Here is a 16,196-nt window from a genome sequence, read left to right as displayed (position 1 = left end):
AGGTACAGGTAATGTTAATTTGGGCAATGCTACTGCCTGGTTTCATAGTTTAAACACACTTAGAACATATATACATAGAACCCACGATAAAAGACATATTGTGTGAAAAAATAAACCTGTTATAAAAACCACCTTATCTCAAAATCGTGGTTTAAACCACGCGGTGCAAGATTGTTAAAATCATATATATTTTTCATTTCCGACCTAGCTAACCTAATGTCTCTATCTCTGGTCCTCCAATTGTTCTTAGTCCATTTTATAGCACAGAAACTCTTCAGACCTTTGAGAGAGTTCTCATGCTTATCTTTAAAATGTAAGGAAAAAGGATGGCTTTCGTTCCCCTTTAGGATGTTTCTGACATGTTCTGCCCATCTGATTTTGGCTTGTCGTTTAGTTTTGCCAATGTACAATAGATTGCACTTGCAAATAATGGCATAAACAACATAATCCGTGTGGCATGTAATAAAATCGTCTATCCTGACTTTTTTCTGTTCCCATATAAACTGCGTCATTTTGGATTCAGTACTGGCACAAGCTTTGCACATCCTACATTCCCCACAACGGTACCCTTGTTTCTGGGTAAAAATCTTTTTCCATCCATGGGCAAAGCACTACTCACCAGAGTATTCTTAATATTGGGAGCTCTCTTGTATGTGAATCGTGGCTTTTGTGGTAGAACTTTGACCAAAACCTCATCTTTCAAGAGAATATTCTAATTTTTCCTGACTATCCCCTCAATCCTTTTATACTGCTTATTAAATTGAGTGTGAAACGACATGGGAAAGTTTTGAGTGTATGATTTTTCTTTCCTCTCTAATAATGTTGATCTCTCGACTTCTTCACTTCTACCACAAAAGCCACGATTCACATAAAAGAGAGCTCACAATATTAAGAATACTCTGGTGAGTAGTGCTTTGCCCATGGATGGAAAAAGATTTTTACCCAGAAACAAGGGTACCGTTGTGGGGAATGTAGGATGTGCAAAGCTTGTGCCAGTACTGAATCCAAAATGACGCAGTTTATATGGGAACAGAAAAAAGTCAGGATAGACGATTTTATTACATGCCACACGGATTATGTTGTTTATGCCATTATTTGCAAGTGCAATCTATTGTACATTGGCAAAACTAAACGACAAGCCAAAATCAGATGGGCAGAACATGTCAGAAACATCCTAAAGGGGAACGAAAGCCATCCTTTTTCCTTACATTTTAAAGATAAGCATGAGAACTCTCTCAAAGGTCTGAAGAGTTTCTGTGCTATAAAATGGACTAAGAACAATTGGAGGACCAGAGATAGAGACATTAGGTTAGCTAGGTCGGAAATGAAAAATATATATGATTTTAACAATCTTGCACCGCGTGGTTTAAACCACGATTTTGAGATAAGGTGGTTTTTATAACAGGTTTATTTTTTCACACAATATGTCTTTTATCGTGGGTTCTATGTATATATGTTCTAAGTGTGTTTAAACTATGAAACCAGGCAGTAGCATTGCCCAAATTAACATTACCTGTACCTAGATATTTTTAACCAGTGATCATGTGATGTAAACAGACCGGTAACATCCTATGATAATGAGGTTTGTGGTCACGTGATCTTGTTACCAATAGGGATCGTGGAATCATGACACGCTGATGGAATTACTATATTGCCAATTACAATGTGAGGCGCGCAATTGGGTCCGCATATTGTGTGCAGGGCTGCCCGCAGGCGCTATTATTGAAGCGCCAACTTGCGGACATGACGATACAATGACGCGCTGACGTAGTGCGCGTCATCGCATATCAGTCACGTGTTCCGGGGCAATCATGTGACCTGTGAGTCACACGTATTCAGGGGAAGACCGGCGTTTTTGCCAGCATTATGCTCTATTAGCGACACACTGGAATATCGACGTGCTGACGTAATGCACGCCATTTGATACCAGCCAAATACTAAGTATAAGCTCTAGGGCAATTACGTGACCCGTGAATCACATGACTCACAATCTATCTAGAGGGTTATCCATCAGGTGTGTCTGTACATAAGAACTCATATTGGCTGACAAATGTGTCAGTCATTTCTCTAATACAATCCCGATTGGTGGGTTATATCTGCACCAATCAGATCATTGCCTATTTAAACACACAACTTTAGGGAATGTTTGTTTTATACCTGACCAGGCAAGACACGCTTCATTCTAGGGGTATGTAACCATTTTTGATGTTTGAACTTGTCTGATCAGATTTGTATTGGAAAAATTTTATTGTTTATAAATTACAACAGTGTTTTTTAAATGCTTGTAAATTTTAATCAATTGTATGGCAAAAAAATTGGTTTATCACAGCCAATGTTTTTTATTTGTGTTTATAGTGATCATACACTGTGAATCTTGAAAAAGACGCTGCATAGTGTCAAAACGCGTCGACACAGTGTTTGTTGTGGGTTACACATCAGCCCATCCATAGTGGGAAACAAATAGCTATTGATATCCGGGTCCATTGCTATTGGCTTTAACATCATTTTGCCTTTCCCTATATGGTATGGTTTTTGTGGTTACCTCAGTTTGTACTCTAATAAAAAGAGTGATCTTGTCCTAATTGGATTGTATCACTGGCTCTGATTTGTTACGAGGGGCATTGTTGTCCATCCACCCATGTGAGGAGAGTCCAAGGACTACAAAAGAAACCTTTATGAGTTTTCATCACGTCTTACAGAAGTAAGCACACATGTAAGCGTTCAGCACCATAAATCCTGCCTATCACGCTGGGTGTTCTTTGAAAAGGAGGTGGAAGCTTGAACTTTCTACTGAGGGACTATACCAACATTTCCATTCTCCATATTACACAGTGGTGAAAGACCCATCCTCATTGCAGTATTACACTATGTTGCATTTTTCATTTTCTCTTACATATTGATTGAACTACATCTGTCCATTGCGACAAGACTGGATTTCTGGGACATTGAGCGCAAAAGTGAGATCGTACTTTTTTCTGTTTTGCAAGTTTGTATAGATTGGTGGTCTATTTAGTACTTTCCTTTGCAGCTCTATTGCGGCGCCAAGAGAGGAATTATTTTCTTTTTACACCCTGTAACATGGCAGTTAGGAGCTGATTGACTGGTACTTTATCTCCATCTACTTTATCTCTCTCCAAGGCTAAGTACATAGACCCCAAAGTGTGAGAGCGGAAACTCCCCCATGACACCATTTGACCTAAGTAAGCTACCACATAACACAAATGTCCTTAGTAAACTACCCCGTGACATGATCCTAGTCAACAACCTCACGACGCTGGATGCCTCTAGTGGACACCCCATATCACAGACCTGGTTTCAAGATGCTCCAATCTCTAACCGCTGTCCACAACTTGCCAAGACCAGCACTCACTTGAGCCTGCGTGATTTTGGTCTGACACAGAGCAAAACCACTTGGACTGTCCCCCAAAGTAATTACTCTCATCAGTATCTCTCCTAGTCGCTATTTTATAAAGTTTTCTTGTAATGCAACAAAGACAGCTTAAACAACCTTAAAATACACATAGAAAAATAAAGTCTACAATTTATCTTGTCTCATGCAGGAATAGCAGCAGCCTCTGTACTGCTTACACATTGGGACAGGACTTGGGAGGACTCTATGTGTCTCTCTCTCCAGTCCCAAATGCTCTCATTAGATAACAGGTTACATAGGATCCAGGCAGGAAGGAGGAGAAGCTGGGATCACTGAGTCACTTACAGCTCTCTTCCCCTTCTATCTCTCCTGAGGTTGGGAAGCTCTGTTGATACTGTAGCTCATGACACCTGATATTCCTGTGTCTCTACCTGCATTGTATACTGTCCTGTTTGCATTCCGGCTGCCTGGTTCTGCTGCTGCACAAGAGGGAGAGCTAGTGATGTCAGCATGCTCTGGCTAAGGGGGCCCCCTGACAAAGTGGCCCCCCTTAATCTGCTGTGATATCAAACTATACTTGCAAACATTTGTGTACTAGTCTCCGGGAGAAGCCAGAAGAGGACAAGCAACTGAGAACTATAGGGGAGGGGTGGGGGGGCGTCCACCGCGCCATTAGTCCCTTGATGGTGAGTCCCACAAATCACGGGTCCTTGCACCTGGACAAACCGGGCCTGAGTCACATACAGCTGCGTCCATGTTGCCGTCTTTTGCGTCAGTGACTTTATACTGATACTAGTAGCAGCCCTTCCCTGATGTACATCCATGTGCCTGCCAGTGTGAGCAGTAAAGCATCTGAGATAGCAACCACTCCCATAAAACACCCATAAGACGTAACATGTCCATCCGTGTGCCTACATAGCAAATCCCAGCCATCGCCCAGTATCACCCAGTACATTTCCAAAACATTTCAGGATTTGCGGGTATCAGTCATACCTGTGCAGGGTGACTTTTTAGGGATTAAGACCAGGCGCAGTAGAAAAACATCAACCACTTGTGTGAACATCGGCTTTGTGTGTGTACAGGCTTACAATGCTGCAATGTATTTATTAGGTTTGCATGCAGGGTTGATACTGGCTGCTTTTGTATGTAGCCCGAAAATCCACTGGGAGGAGATTTTCAGTCTTGACCGACCAATTGGATAAGGTTTAGATTTAGCCCCCCCCCCCCCAATCTCTCTATTATCCCTCCCGTAATATTTTACATGAAACGAGTTGTATTAGATAAACTAGTGTCTGACTGTGCTGTATACTAGAGGAGAATGGGGTGTATACTCTGCAGTCACTTGCAGCAGGAAGCTAATCATTACCAGCCAGAGGAGTGTCTGTTAGGGAATACAAGTACTGGGCTGTGTCAGCAGTTGCCTCACTCTCTGGCTGCAACTTTACCGAGAACCAGACGCCTGAGACCATTCAGACCCACAGCAGGTAACATTATCTCACCCTGTGATACATATCTCCTCCAGGTATCTTCCCAGCTACTGTCTATCACATTGTCTGTTACACTGTCTGGGACACACCGTATAAGAGATGAGTGTGACGGGATGTAGTTATTATCCCTGCGGTCAGCGGACGGCTTGTACACACCACGAGTATTAATAAATAGCCTGTTGGATGCGCTGAGAAATGTCGTTCTCCGCTGCGGTTTATAGCGTTAGAAGTATTTCCGGAGACTATACTGATCCGGCGCTCCCACGTACAACGCCACAGACTGTTACTGTGCAATGATGCTCCTAAACGTCTCAGGCAACATGAAATTGATGTTGGTTTATTTATGTACAGGTCTTCCATCACTTATTTGTGTTCTGTGAGCGTTACGTGATGTTTATTAGGCGACATGTGTAATAACGCCATTGCACACAAAGGAAAAAGGGGAGAAAGATCCCTCTGACTCAGCCGGAGAAACGCAAGAATGCAGCAATTTGCTTCTGCGTAAGTCGCTGTATGCTAAACTCGCTGTTTGTGGCTGTATAATGTGATACATCTGAATGAGAATAAGCCCCACTATCTGCCCAGATCTTCTCATTCAGTCCCTGTTACCCCACAATGCGTATGTGAGCTCTGTGGTACAGCTCGTGCTGGATAAATGGTTTCTCTGCGTGTTCAGTGTGTAAAGAGAAAGTGAAAGTAATAAGGGCTGCGTCCTCGGTTATTATCCCAGCACTGTGCTGACAGATATCCTGTAATAGAGAGATGCGACTGTTGTATGAGATGTCCCCGATATTCTGTTCCCATAATAAGAGATACCGGCGCTCTCATCCAACCTTTATAGTAATATCCAGTGCTTAATGTGGTCCTAGAGTGGTGGTGGAACTCCCCCTCCCCCCAGCACCCATGTAACAAAGGTATTGTGCGCACCGTAGGTGCGCCCCCCAAAAAAGGGGCATGGTCTCCAAAGAAAGAGGCATGGTCACACAAAAGTATCCCCAATTGAAATTAAGCCACACAGTACACCACATAGTAGTGTCCCTTATTCATGTTATGACACACAGTGGTGTCCCTTATACACAAAACTCACAGTAGTAGCACCCCTAATACACATAATGCCCACAGTAGTAGCACTCCGTAATACACATAATGCCCACAGTAGTAGCACCCCTAATACACATAATGCCAACAGTAGTAGCACCCCAATACACATAATGCCCACAGTAGTAGCACCCCTAATACACATAATGCCCACAGTAGTAGCACCCCATAATACACATAATGCCAACAGTAGTAGCACCCCTAATACACATAATGCCCACAGTAGTAGCACCCCTAATACACATAATGCCCACAGTAGTAGCACCCCAAATACACATAATGCCCACAGTAGTAGCACCCCGTAATACACATAATGCCCACAGTAGTAGCACCCCTAATACACATAATGCCAACAGTAGTAGCACCCCGTAATACACATAATGCCCACAGTAGTAGCACCCCTAATACACATAATGCCCACAGCAGTAGCACCCCTAATACACATAATGCCCACAGTAGTAGCACCCCTAATACACAAAGCCCACAGTAGTAGCACCCCTAATACACATAATGCCCACAGTAGTAGCACCCCTAATACACAAAGCCCACAGTAGTAGCACCCCTAATACACATAATGCCCACAGTAGTAGCACCCCGTAATACACATAATGCCCACAGCAGTAGCACCCCTAATACACATAATGCCCACAGTAGTAGCACCCCTAATACACAAAGCCCACAGTAGTAGCACCCCTAATACACATAATGCCCACAGTAGTAGCACCCCTAATACACAAAGCCCACAGTAGTAGCACCCCTAATACACATAATGCCCACAGTAGTATCACCCCTAATACACATAATGCCCACAGTAGTAGCACCCCTAATACACATAACACCCACACTAGTAGCACCCCTAATACACATAACGCCCACACTAGTAGCACCCCTAATACACATTGGCCCTCATTCCGACCCGATCGCACGCTGCACTTCTTCGCAGCGGTGCGATCGGGTCTGGAATGCGCAATGCATTGCCTGGCGACATCCTTCGCCGGGCAACGACGCTGACAGCGAAGGAAGCGGTCTCAGTGCGACCGCAAGAAGATTGACAGCAGGAAGGCGTTCCAGCGCGTCAAATGACCGTTTGAAGACGTTTTCAGGGAGTGGTAAGAAAAATGCAGGCGTGTCCAGGCGAACGGAGGGCGGATGTCTGACGTCAAAGCCGTGACCCTCATCACTGGACACGTCGCACAGGGTAAGTATGTCCAGCCCTGGTCTTGTTTTGTGTGAAACATTTTTAGCTTAGCAGGGCTGCACAAGCGATCGCACCCCTGCTAAGCTAAAATACACTCCCCCATAGGCGGCGTCTAGTTGATCGCACCAGCAGCAAAAAGTTGCTTAGTGCGATCAATTCGGAATGAGGGCCATAATGCCCACAGTAGTAGCACCCCATAATGCACATAATGCCGACAGCAGTAGCAACCCTTATACAATACCCACAGTTGTAATGCCCCTTATGTCCCCAGGAGTGGTGCCCCTTATGAAGTGCCCCCTTTACAATGCCCTCATTAGTTGTGCCCCCAGTAGTAATGGCCTTAATGATAATGCCCCAAGTCGTTTAGCCCCCTGTAGTTATGCCCCAAGTAGTTATGCTCCTGTAGTTATGACCCCAGTAGTTTAGCCCCCAGTGGTAATGCCCCTGCGGTTATGACCCCAGTAGTTTACCCCCCCCCTTTAGTTTAGCCCCCAGTGGTAGTGCGCCGCGTAGTTTAGCCCCTGTGGTTATGCCCCCCAGTAGTTTAGCCCTCAAGTAGTTTTCTCCATGTAGTTTAGCTCCCCTGTAGTTTTTTTTTTTTTTTTAATTAATATTTTTATTAAAGAAAAGTCGAGCATGCAGGAACAGAACATACAAGAGATGACAGCTCCAAGCAGATGCTTAATCATATACAAATTAACCCCTACGGGGGGTAACCAAGTATTACAGAAACAAGGGTAAATTGTAACAATATCCAGTATATGCATGTCACGACCATCCTAATTTTTTATGTTTAAACATCAAATAAGCAGAAAAAAAAAAAAAGAAAATAATAAGAAAATAATAAGAAAGGTTCTGAGAAGAGAAGAGAGAGAAAGAATGGGGGGAAAGAGAGGAAAGGGAGGGGGGGAGGGGGATGGGAGAATGGTGGTTCGTCAGAGAAGCGGTCTAAGCGAATATATAAGATGGGAGGGTAATACTTCCCAGCTACAAATCATACCATCTGTACCCCCAGGGTCTGCATTACATCTCTTATGTTTATTGGGTCCTATATGGTATAGAGAACTGCCTCACCGTGTGACACATCTCGTCAGGTTCCAGTGGCGGGGGGCGTAGTATAGGTGAACCATGGTTCCCATATCCTCCTAAATTTGTCCGATCTGTCATGTAAGGAGGCTGTGATTTTCTCCATCGTGGAGATATGCCAGATTTTTGCTATTAGCATGCTCCTAGGGGGAACATTGGTGTTTTTCCAATTTTTTGCTACTACACAGCGAGCTGCATGTAGGATTTGGAGCACTAAGCTATTAGCTTGGCTGTCTAGGTTGGGTAAGGGTAGGCCCAGCAGAGCTGACCAGGGACCCAGAGTTATCCTTGAACAAAAGACAGAGCCTAAGAGCGCCTCCACCTGAGACCAGAACGTATGCATTTTGGGGCATGACCACCAGATGTGTTTAAAGTCTCCAATCTGGCCGCAACCACGCCAGCACAGTGGGGAGGACCCGGGGAAGATCTTATGCATTGTTGCTGGGACCCGATACCATCTGGTGTAGACTTTATAAGAGTTTTCCTTCACAAGAGAGGAAATTGAGGATTGGGCTACTTTTTGTCTAATGGTTTCCCATGAGTCTTCATCAGGTGGAGGGCCTAGGTCCCGCTCCCACCTATGTTCGTGAGGGAGGGTGCTTGTTGCCTTCAGGGATCGTAGTAATCCGTAGAGTATAGAGATGATACCCTGCCTCATAGGAGAGTAAATACATAGACGCTCCAAGGGGGTGAGTTGGCGAATAACCTGGGATTTGGGGAGGGAGTTTAAAAAGGAGCGGAGTTGTAAATATTCGTAGAATACGGGTTGGGAGATATCGTATTTGTCACATAAAGATTGTAGGGAACGCCATGAGGAACCTTCTGTAAAATCAAATACGAGACCCGGGCGTGGGTTCAGATGAAGCCACGAATGAGATTGCAAGGTGGAACCTGGGGGGAAGTCCCTGTTATCCCAGATGGGGGTGATAGGGGATGGGAAAGTGGACAGGCCATAATGTCGAATGCAGAAAAGCCACAAGTCGCAAGTGAGTTTCGTCGAAGGGACACAGGTTTGTAACGACCGCAGTGGCTTGGTTGGTGAGAGGAGGGGGACCAAAGAGGAGATCCCAGCTGCCAGAAGCTCGATTCGTATCCAGGGCAGATGGGGGGCAGGGGAGAACCATGCCAGAGCCTGACTCAGGTGGGTTGCATGATAATATTTACGAATGTCCGGCAGTCCCCTACCCCCCGCCAACGGGTCACGTATCAGAGTGGAGGTCCTAATTCTAGGGGGCTTACCAGACCATATAAATTTTACAAATAATTTCTGCATTCGACATAAGGCCTCAGCGGGGATGCTCACGGGGATTGTTTGGATCAGATATAGGATTCTCGGAAGGATGTTCATTTTAATTGAAACTATCCGTCCAAACCAGGCTATAATCTGTTTGTCCCAAGCTCTAAGGTCAGACTCTATACACTTAAAAAGGGCAGGGAAGTTTTCGGAGTATAAGGAGTCGTAGGAGTTTGTGATGTACACGCCAAGGTACTTGATTTTCTTGGAGCGCCAAGAGAAGTTATAGTTAGCAGCTAGGAGAGACCTGGCATTCTCATCAAGATGCAGTGGGAGGGCTTCCGATTTGGAGTAATTAATGCGATATCCAGAGTAATGAGAGTATAGTGAGAGGGTTTTAAATAGGTTAGGGATGGATATATTGGGAGAGGAGATAGTCAAGAGGACATCATCTGCGAATAATGACAATTTGAATTCCTCCTCACCCACATGGATGCCTTTGATATCGGGGTTGGTCCTAACCATACACGCCAGAGGTTCAATCGTCATGGCAAAGATTAGTGGAGACAAGGGACATCCCTGGCGTGTTCCATTGCTAATGTGAAAGAGTTGAGAGTCCTTGCCGTTGACCCGAACTCTAGCGGAGGGGTTGGAGTAAAGTGCCTGAATACCTTGAAGTAGGCTTCCCCCCAGACCAAATCTGCGTAGAGTGGCAAACATGAAAGGCCATAGTATTTTGTCAAAAGCCTTCTCTGCGTCTAGCGAGAGAAGGACAGAAGGCATTTTAGCTTTGTTAATAAGATGGACCAGATTAATAGTTCTTCGTGTATTGTCTCTGGCTTGTCGGCCTGGGATGAAGCCCACCTGATCAGCGTGTATTAAGCGCGGGAGAACAGGGTTTAATCTTAAGGCTATAATTTTTGCGAATAACTTAATATCGTTGTTTAATAGGGAAATGGGGCGGTAGCTGGCACAGGAGTTGGGATCTTTCCCAGGTTTATGGATTAAGACTATTCGTGCCTCTAAGGTACGGGGTGATAGAGGATTACCATTTAAGAAACCATTGAAGAGCCGGCAGAGATGAGACAGAAGCATCCCCTTAAATTTCTTATAATAAGTAATTGACATCCCATCGGGTCCAGGGGCCTTGCCCGGTTTCTGAGTTTTAAGTGCATTTTCTATTTCTTCGATGGTAATCTCTGAGCCTAATTGGGACACTGTCGCGTCACTCAGTGATGGTAGGTTACATTTGTCTAGAAGGGAGTCAATTCCCTTTTCAAGTCTCGGTGGTGAGGGGGGGGGTAGTTTCCGAATTATACAGCGATTTATAGAATTCCTCGAATTCACCCAGAATGCGGTCAGGATCATGGGTCAGAGCCCCTTGTTTGGTACGAATGGATAAGATATTTTTAGAGGAAATCTTAGCCCTCAATTTCCTGGCTAATAGTTTATCCGCCTTATCCCCTTTTTCGTAGTAAATCTGGTTGAGACGTCTAAGGCACATTTCAGTCTTATGAGACAACAATAAATTAAGTTCGCCTCTGATTTTAAGTACCAACTCTAAATCAGCAGGGTCAAGAGATGACTTATGCACCTCCTCCATTTGGTGGAGCTGCCTAGATAACTCCAGAGTTTTTTGGGAACGCTGCTTGTTGATCCTGGCCGCAGTCTGGATGAAGTGGCCCCGGAGGACCGCCTTGTGTGCCTCCCACAGGGTCATATCGGAAATGCCGGGGGTTTGGTTCTCATTGAAGTAATCAGTCAATACCTGAGTAGTTTGCTGTAACACTTCAGGTTGTTGGAGGAGGGCGTCGTTGAGTGACCAGGAGGGGGGGGAAGGAGTACGGGACAGTCCAGTCAGGGTCAGAGAAATCGGGGCGTGATCAGACCACGTGATTGGATAAATACAGCAGTTCTGGATTCTAGATGTTAGGTCCCTTCCGACCATAATCATATCAATTCTAGTGTATAGATTGTGGACTGGGGAATAGAACGTGTAATCCTTAATTAGGGGATCGACTACCCTCCAGGAGTCAAATAGGAGGTGATTTTTAAGTAGCGATTGTAGGGCTCTAGAGTTGCGGGTGCTGATATGGGACTGAGACCGTGGGAGGGGATGGGAGCGATCCAGATTATGGTGTAGTATGGTGTTAAAGTCTCCTGCCATTAAGAGGTCACCTTTCCTACACTGGGCGATTTTGGAGTCTAGGGAAGCAAAGAACGAGGCCTGGTTACTATTGGGAGCGTAGACATTAACCATGGTGATAGGGATATTATTAAGTTTACCTACTATAATAAGAAACCTACCGCGTTTATCCTTAATGATTCGGTCTGATTCCAGATGTAAATGAGCGGGGATTAGAATGGCGACCCCTCTTTTCTTTTGGGTGCGATCACAAGCGTGTATGGCAACAGGGTGGCGTCTAGAACGAAGTTCAGGGTGGGAAGTCCCTTTGAAATGCGTCTCCTGAAGGAATACCAGGTCTCCCCTCGCCTGCTTCAGAAAAAGAAATAACTTGGTCCTCTTTTGAGGACTGTTAAGGCCCTTAACATTGTAAGATATTACGTTAACAGACATATTGTTACAAGTGTAAATATAGCATGAATGGACTTAGTGAACCTGAGGTCGTTTCCCTGGGAAACGAGGGGAACAAGGGGACGAGGGAGAGCGGGAGGTTGGGGAAGAAAAAGAAGGAGAGGGAAAAGAAAAGGATGAAAAAAAAGAAAAATCAAGAGAGTCACAAAAAGACATTTAAAGAACTGTAAAATAAACAAATAGAATTGACCGAGCCAATGACCCATTGTACGCTACGTACGGGTCTGTATGTTTGAGCACCCGTATGGGGAATTAAGGGAGAAAAGAACTCCCTCACGCTCAAAACTGACTATGGAGGCTCGGTGGAGGGCGCGGCTCCGGCCGCCGGGACGCCCACCAATTAAACATATGGGGGGGCGACCAAGGGGGTCGCCGCAACAACCTGCCACAATGGACCACCGTTAAAATTATCTAAGTAAATAAACAATCTCAGCTCAAGAAGAAATTCCTAAACCTCTAAACTAGTTTGTAAAACATTAACATTTAACAGATAGTGACCCAGCAGCAGCACCTCTGTGCAGAGACTTTCACGGTGGGTCATGGCTTGTAGAGGTTTTCTCCGGGACCATCGACCAAAGACGTCTAGGCGCTCGCTGAGGGAGGGGTGAAGTTGGAGAGTGTCGGAGATCTGGAGCATCCCGTGGGGAGGAAGATTTGTTGGCCTCCGGGGGGGACAGGTTCAGTCTCAACAGGAGCCTGTGAGCCTCTTCTTTGGATCGTGCCAACAGTCTCTTCCCATCCAGCTGTACAATTAAAGCAAAAGGGAAGCCCCATCTGTAGCGGATTTGATTATTCCTGAGGATTTGGGTGTACTCCCTCAAATCGAGGCGTCTCTTGAGAGTAGTAGGGGATAAGTCCTGAAACACCAATAGCTTATGTGATTCAAATAGGCACACATCTTTGTTCCGGGCAGCCGACAGAATTCTCTCTTTAATCTTGAAATAGTGACAGCGTAAAACTACGTCTCGTGGGGGGGACGAAGTTGAGGGCTTTTGACGTAGGGAGCGATGGGCTCTGTCCAAGAGGAACTGCTCCCTAGAAATGTCCGGGAGGAGGTGCTGGAAGAACCTGATGAGAAAATCCTCCAGTTGAGCTGGTTCTACTGACTCTGGGATATATTTAATGCGCAGGTTGTTACGTCGTGCGCGGTTGTCAGCGTCCTCTTGTTGGTCCTGGAGTAGGTATATATCCTCCTGCATAACTTGAACCGAGCGCTCTATCTCCTGTTGGAAAGTAATGACTTCATCGATTTTCTGTTCCACCTCATTAGTGCGGGCCCCGAGGTCAGATATCTCGGCTTTGAGGCCAGAGATGGCTTTGTGGATCTCTGAGTGGAAAGCCTGCTTCAGCGACTTCATTTCCGTTAGAATTGAGGAGAAGCAATCTTTCATAGAGGGTTCATGGGTTGACGAATCTTCCTCGGATTCCGAGACCAGGTCCGGGGGGGGGGCCACTAGGGTTTTGGCCGCACTTGACTTCATCTTGGATATAAAGGTCGATATTTCTGCCGAAGCTGAGGCTTTCTTAGCCTTGGATTTAGATTTGGGCATGGTGTAAGACAGTCCCTAGGATAGCGAAGGTCGGAGATCAGAGCTGAGGTTTAACGTAAGTAATTAGCGATCCATCATGTAGGCTGCATAGAAATAGCACATGAGACGACCTCCCGGGTCGCACCCGTAAGAAATCAGCAGAACATTCCCCCGCTTGGAGAGATCATGGGGGGCTGGGGTATCATATAGAGATATTCACCGGCAATGGGCCGGGGAGGGTGGCACCCCCGGGCTGTAGACTGTAGTATAGAAAGAGTCCAGTGTCTTAAGACAGAGACAAATAGCCCCAGTTATATATGGGTATAAGTGGTACTTAGGGGGAGAGTGAGTGAAATGTGGCCTAGTGAATGGAGGCCTCTCATAAAGGGCCAGAAGACACCTCCCGTGTATATACTTAGTGCAAATGCTGGGAAGAGGGAAGCTGTGCCAGCCTGTGTGGTGTTAATCCGCTCAGGGCCCCCAGGTGTACCTTGTTAGCTCAGTGCAGTGGGTCCAGGAGGGAGGGTTAGCAGGATTCAGCCGTCAGATGAGGCACTTCAGCAGAGAGCCCCGGGGCCGGGCCTGATCTTCTTCACCTCGCCGAGAGCAGGGCGCAGGGCCGACAACCCTCAATTTCAGCGTGAGGCCGGCACCCGCCGGGTCCGGGAGCCGGGAGACAGCCCCCAGAGCAGACCCCAGTCAGAACCGTCGCCGGGCCGTGCGTCACCCGGCGGTCGGCCGTGAGGGGGGTGACCACGGACCCCCGCTGGATGCGACAGGAGCAGGTAAGCGTTGGTGGGGGAGAGCAGGAGTGTGAAGCTCCGTCGGGTCCCGTCGCCGCAGCCCCTTCGTAGGCCTGGGAGCAAAAGATGGCCGCCGTCCCTGAGGCGCCGGAGCGGCGGAGTCCGCGTCCCGGCCGTATCTCCCTGCCCGCGCAGTGGACGGGCGGTCAGTCGGTGGATGGCGTCTAGTCAGCGGAGGTAGGCCATGGGGCAGGTCACTGGGCAGGCAGCAAGACCAGCAGTTGTAAAAACGGCAGGGGGAGGCCCGAGTCCGGGGCTCCAGACGGCCCACCACGGGCGGGTAGTTGAAATCTAGGCCCCGGCTTCGTAGTGGAGGGTAGGCCGCAACCCGCGGGAGCCAGCAGACCGGCTCCCCGATTCCGCAGCGCTACCCCACCATTCAGCACTGCACCTCCAGATCAGGGAGCAGATTTAGAGGGGTTTTTTATGGAGAAAAATGTAGATTTTTCAGTGTTTTTCCCCAGGTTCTGAGGAGCTCACAGCACTTGCTGCCTATCAGGTCAGCCTCCAGGCCACGCCCCCCAGCTCCCCTGTAGTTTAACCCCCCAGTAGTAATGCCCCCAGTTAGCCCCTGTAGTTTAGCCCTGCTGTAGTATTGCCCCCCAGTAGTTTGCCCACAGTAGTTAGCCGCCCTGTAGTTTGCCCCCAGCAGTTAGCGCCATTGTAGTTTGCCCCCAGTAGTAATGCCCCCCAGAAGTAATGTCCCCTTTTAGTTTGCCCCCCTGTAGTTTGCCCCCAGTAGAAACATATGAAAAAAACCACCTATAAAAACTAGAGATGAGCGGGTTCGGTTTCTCTGAATCCGAACCCGCACGAACTTCATGTTTTTTTTCACGGGTCCGAGCGACTCGGATCTTCCCGCCTTGCTCGGTTAACCCGAGCGCGCCCGAACGTCATCATGACGCTGTCGGATTCTCGCGAGGCTCGGATTCTATCGCGAGACTCGGATTCTATATAAGGAGCCGCGCGTCGCCGCCATTTTCACACGTGCATTGAGATTGATAGGGAGAGGACGTGGCTGGCGTCCTCTCCGTTTAGACACTTGATTTACTAATTTTGGGGAGCATTAGGAGTACTCAGTAGTGTACAGTGCAGAGTTTTGCTGATAGTGACCAGTGACCACCACTTTTATTTATAATCCGTTCTCTGCCTGAAAAAAGCGATACACAGCACACAGTGACTCAGTCACATACCATATCTGTGTGCACTGCTCAGGCTCAGGCCAGTGTGCTGCATCATCTTATTATATATCTGTCTGACTGCTCAGCTCACACAGCTTATAATTGTGGGGGAGACTGGGGAGCACTACTGCAGTGCCAGTTATAGGTTATAGCAGGAGCCAGGAGTACATAATATTATATTAAAATTAAACAGTGCACACTTTTGCTGCAGGAGTGCCACTGCCAGTGTGACTAGTGACCAGTGACCTGACCACCAGTATATAATATTAGTAGTATACTATCTCTTTATCAACCAGTCTATATTAGCAGCAGACACAGTACAGTGCGGTAGTTCACGGCTGTGGCTACCTCTGTGTCGGCACTCGGCAGCCCGTACATAATTGTATATACCAGTGACCTAACCGTGGTTTTTTTTTCTTTCTTTATACATACATACTAGTTACGAGTATACTATCTCTTTATCAACCAGTCTATATATTAGCAGCAGACACAGTACAGTGCGGTAGTTCACGGCTGTGGCTACCTCTGTGTCGGCACTCCGCAGCCCGTCCATAATTGTATATACCAGTGACCTAACCGTGGTTTTTTTTTTCTTTCTTTATACATACATACTA

General features: G+C 46.7%; 1 protein-coding gene across 1 annotated transcript in view; it reads left to right on the top strand.

Moving 5' to 3' along the window:
- The first annotated feature begins 4,756 nt into the window (after window positions 1-4,756).
- Window positions 4,757-16,196, top strand: part of LOC134945703 (guanylate-binding protein 1-like) — a 48,379-nt gene continuing 36,939 nt past the window's right edge. The window contains exon 1 of the mRNA XM_063935148.1: window positions 4,757-4,854. The gene's annotated coding sequence lies outside the window, so the exon portion shown is untranslated. The remainder of the gene's footprint in view (window positions 4,855-16,196) is intronic.

Source organism: Pseudophryne corroboree, chromosome 7 (genome assembly GCF_028390025.1).
Source record: "Pseudophryne corroboree isolate aPseCor3 chromosome 7, aPseCor3.hap2, whole genome shotgun sequence".
NCBI classification, from domain to species: Eukaryota; Metazoa; Chordata; class Amphibia; order Anura; family Myobatrachidae; genus Pseudophryne; species Pseudophryne corroboree.
The sequence above is the reverse complement of the archived record's forward strand: the minus strand, read 5'-3'. Positions and strand labels throughout refer to the sequence as shown.